This window comes from Cotesia typhae, unplaced genomic scaffold (genome assembly GCF_013202065.1).
Source record: "Cotesia typhae breed Kobodo isofemale line unplaced genomic scaffold, CoteBio_Ctyphae contig_65, whole genome shotgun sequence".
NCBI lineage: Eukaryota > Metazoa > Arthropoda > Insecta > Hymenoptera > Braconidae > Cotesia > Cotesia typhae.
The window spans coordinates 1,028,147-1,033,047 of NW_027423762.1; positions in this window are offsets into that span (position 1 = coordinate 1,028,147).

Here is a 4,901-nt window from a genome sequence, read left to right on the forward strand (position 1 = left end):
GAAAATATCTCTTGAGTCAACATAAATTTTCTATCAGTGTATTATTAGGGATAATGGAAATTTTGAATGTCTATAGATATAATTATTATTATTCATTTAATTTCTTCGTGGAGTTCTTTTTCAGATTTCACTTAGAACGTAGTTATTTGAAGACGCGTCATTTAAAAAGTTTATAATGCTACTGAGATTCAGCGTTTACCAGTCGGCCATGTAGCGATGCGGGTAGCGCGTAAGTCTGGCGAGCGATAGGTTCCGAGTTCGGTTCTTGGTTAGGGCAAAGCGATTCTTATTTATTTCTTTCTTTACGAAGCGTATTAGGGTAATTTGACATAATAATCCTTTCCTCCTATCTCTCTACTCCTTATTCTGTAAAAACTGGACAGTAAATAATCCCTGTTCGAGGAAAATTACTCTCTCAAATTTGGGAGATGGTTCATTTTTTTTTTTTTTGTTAAAAAATTAATTTATATATTTTTTTCTGTTCATAAACGAAATTTATAGTAGTAATAATTGTTAATGACAAATTTTTATATTAATGACAATTATTATTAATTATTACTACTTACTGTATATAACAATAATAATTATTATTGCAGTGATTAAAACAAAAAAATAAATAAATAAATGGGATTAGGTTGGATTTGAACCCGGATCCCTAAGAATTTCAAAATTTAATTTATTATTTATTATTATTATTATCATCTTTAATATTATTATTATTTCAAGTCTGTTTTGACCGTAAAATTTGGATGGGAAAAAATTACGGTTAAAACGGAACTCAAATTTCGACTCGGCTTGGTTCTTATGAGGTGCAACCTAGGCAGGCCTAAATTAGGCAAGCCAAACTTGTCCCTCACTAATTCTTCGGTATTCCTCACTACAATTTCTAGTCGGGATCTTCAATTTAGGCTATTATTCATCGACTGTCAATACTTTTTTCAATTTATTTCGTGGTAACAAATCCTATTTTTTAGGTAGATGTCTTTGAATATTTAATTGTTGTAGTCAGTCTCATATCAATATTTGTAAAAATATAATAAAAAATAAACTTTAGGACACTATTGCCTTTTAAGAATGTATTTTTTTCAATATTCAAACGAGAAATCTACCTATCCATATCGGGTATGGCCGAATGGCGTTTTTTTTATGTTGTGCCAGTCAAAAAAAAATTTTTGTGTACGTTATCTATAGCTAATAATTTTTACTATCCAAATACTAAGCCAAATTTGAGTGTTGTGCGGGGTACACTCATCCCCATACTAAATTTATTAAATTTACCCAAAAATCGATTGAGCTAGAGCATCCGTCATATATCTGTATTTTCCTCACTAAAATCAAATACGATGTAATGATTACGTATAAATATCATGAAGAATGATCACAACATTTCCACGGCACTATTTCCCATATAAGATACTCATCTTTCCCGTACAACGCTTGACGTCAAATGGGAAGCTATTGTTTTTGTTGTTGTTGCAATAACTTCGTGAGACTAACGTTATGAAACAGAATATAATACTGCATCACTTTCACACATTTGAGAAACGATGACATTTTTGTTCACAAAATATAATTAAAATAAAACTTCTTTGTTACAAGTTATTCTATGTTTATAGAAGTGCAAAATATTTTAAGATTAAACTGCAATCATAGAAATACTCCAAGAAATATAATATTTCACAAAAAAAAAAAATTAATACTTTAGTAAACAACGATAAAACACTTTTTTTGCTTAAATAATCTAAATACTCTTCTTTTCCATCAAACGCACAGCGTAATATAGACAAATCTACTTCCATTTCGGATGGCGAACGGTCTTTTTTAATTTTCCGCTAAGAAAATCAATGATTTTCGAAAAATCGAGAAGTTATTGGTTTAACTCCGTTTTGCAACAATTGGTATGGAATTAGAGGGAAGTTGCAGGGATGGCTTTCAGGATCAACCGTTTTCCTAATTTTTTAATGATAGAGCTGAATAATTTTTAGAATTACCCATATCGGGTCATATGTAGAAAAGTATGGCAGGCCCAGGCTTGACCCAGGCTTGACCCAACTATATACAAGACGGGACCAGAGGTCACCAAGTTTTGGTTTAAGACTGGAATGATAACGCTGGCCCAAGCCTAGTTACCAGGACTGGCCTCTGCCTAGACCAGGGTTGAACCACAGTTAATTTTCAAGTCCGGCCCATGCCATTTGATAGAAAATGATCAAAAAAGTATTTTTAAAGTGTAATTTTTTTTTTATTTTTATTGTATAGCTAACGCAAGTTCAGACCGTTTAACTCTTAACTTAGACCTATTTTTCGCTAATTATAGAAATAAAGTGAAATTCGCCTTCCATTCTAACTGAGATTCGAATCCGAGCCGCGCGCTTGCTAGACCGATAACTAACCCCTACATCGTACGACCGATTAATTGACGTACATCTCATCATTCTCATAAACTAAATCTAAAAGGTGACGAAGTGTGACGATTTCTTATTTATATAATTTATGTTATTTAATATTGTGTTTTGATGAAAATTAACTAATAATAATAATTCTCATTTTACTTGTATATATTGGGCATATTTTTACAAGGCTGACAATTTTCGAACGTTTCAAACTCGAAAAAAAGTAGGCAGTTTCAGAAATAACCTGCCAGACAACTGCTTTTCAGATTTTTTAGAAAAAAAGTGTAATGAATATTAATAAGGTAAAAGACCCAGTTATTGACACTGGCCTAGTTATTGACACTTGCAATTTTATTGTAATTAAAAAAAAAAAAAAAAAAAAACAAATCAACTCTAATAAATTGGTGAATGTAATTTTTGAATTATAAATTTTAAGAAAATTAGTTTTTTGAGAACAGTTTATTTTTTTAATTAGAATGAAATTACAAATGTCAATAACTGGGTATTTTACCTTACTTCTGATAATCCTAACAACTGACTCATTTTGATTATTTCGACTTATTCTAACCAATCACATTCTTGCCTATCTTGCCTACTTTCGTGATGATACCTTCAAGACCCCTCAAATTAAAATTCAAGCTTCTCATATTGTCTTTGTCATGTAACTATAAGAACCCAATGTGAATATCAGCACCTTAAAACTCTATTTAACTTAGAAAATAATTACGTTTGTATTTATAAAAAAAATTGGGAAAACGTTTGATCCTGAAGGCCATCCCTGCAACTTCCATCTAATTCAACACCTAGGCACTTAAAATTGCACAATTTCTTTCATTATAAATTATTAACTAAACAATTGTAAGTTTATATTAAAAATTTTTTTTAAGCAAAACCAACTATGCACGACGTAGTACTGTCGCAAATGCAGAATGTAATATAATACTAATCATCTTGCTAGTGGTAACTATAAAAATAATTCGTACATCAAGATATATAATACATTTTTTCAATATTCCAACACCTGGATTATTGATTTTTGAACATGGATGAGAACATAGATTTTAATTTGTACCAACTTGAGAAATGACTGTGATTTATTGTATTGTAGTAATTCTCTCGACGACAATTGAACCACTAAGATTGACACTAACTAAATAATGGTGTAAACTAAGACTAAAGATGAATGGATATACACACAGTTGTTGACCCCAATTGTCGTTTAAACGACAAGAACAAGGAAGTGTTTCCTCTTGACATAACTTCAGATAGTAATAGAACGTCGATCAAAATCAAGGCGTCTTAGTGGTTATATAAACCTTAGAATCGAATAACTGAGGCCGTATTAACGGCACCTGTGAACAAATCTAATTTGTTCCTTCAGCGAGAAACACTGAAGATATCTCTTGACCTCGAATGAGAAGCATCAGACCCTCGACCTTGTAAGAATCGTGCAAATCAAGCATCACGATTTAAAATAATCAAGTAAGATCATGGACATTTATATCAGTACTTTTTCTACGTCCCTTGTCCATTATTTTTATGATTAAAAAGTCTCAAAAAAGTTTGAATTTACTCGCTAGCCCCATTTTTTTTCATTGATAGGGATAGAGTTATATAAACCTCCGTTTTGACCTTACTAACATAAAGTTATGTTAATAAAGAATAGACTAGATATTGTGATGATTTTCATCTCTATCTATACTATATAAGCTTAAACGAAGATAAAAAACTTCATGGAAAAATTCTCAAATTTTGTATATAAGAATATTTTCAGCTTTCTGCAAAACAATTGTGTGTATGTTTATTCTTATCATGCTCTCGTAATTTTTGTACAAACGAGTCATCGATTCAAATGCAGTTAAATGCTTGAACGAATTTTTCTCTATAAGTTAGATTTTCTAAAAATTGAAACTGATCGAGGCGAATAGATTTTAAGAAATCTCAAAAATAAAATTCTTTCTTAGAAGAACATTTAAAACTAATGTGTCCGTTAATTTCGAAATTGAATTGTGTATATATAGTTCAATCCCTTTTGCAAATATACTACATAGAATGCAGCAAATTAGATCAAATTAAATATTTAAAAATATTGTGCTGTAATCAACAATCTTTCTAATAAACTTAATACTTCTAACAGTCATTATATCGAATAATTTGTGGTCTCTTAACAGAACAATATCGCCACCAATTTTATCAGAATTTGATGGTGAGTAAAATTAATCTCAACAAATACTACACATTTCTTTCATTTTTAGTTATGATGTCGGTTTTCTTATCAAAAAATTTGTAATCAATTAATTAATTTAGCAACAAACACTATTAATAGCTTTAATGCCAAAATTATGACAATACTTTCAGAGACTGAGACCAATTGTCGACTAAGTAAAAGGAACACGCTTTTCTTCAATACGGAGCAATATTGATATAATTATATAATAGTGGTTCAGACTATCTCAATTTTATGATATATCCTAACATTTGTGATGATGGTTGTTTTTATGAAACAGC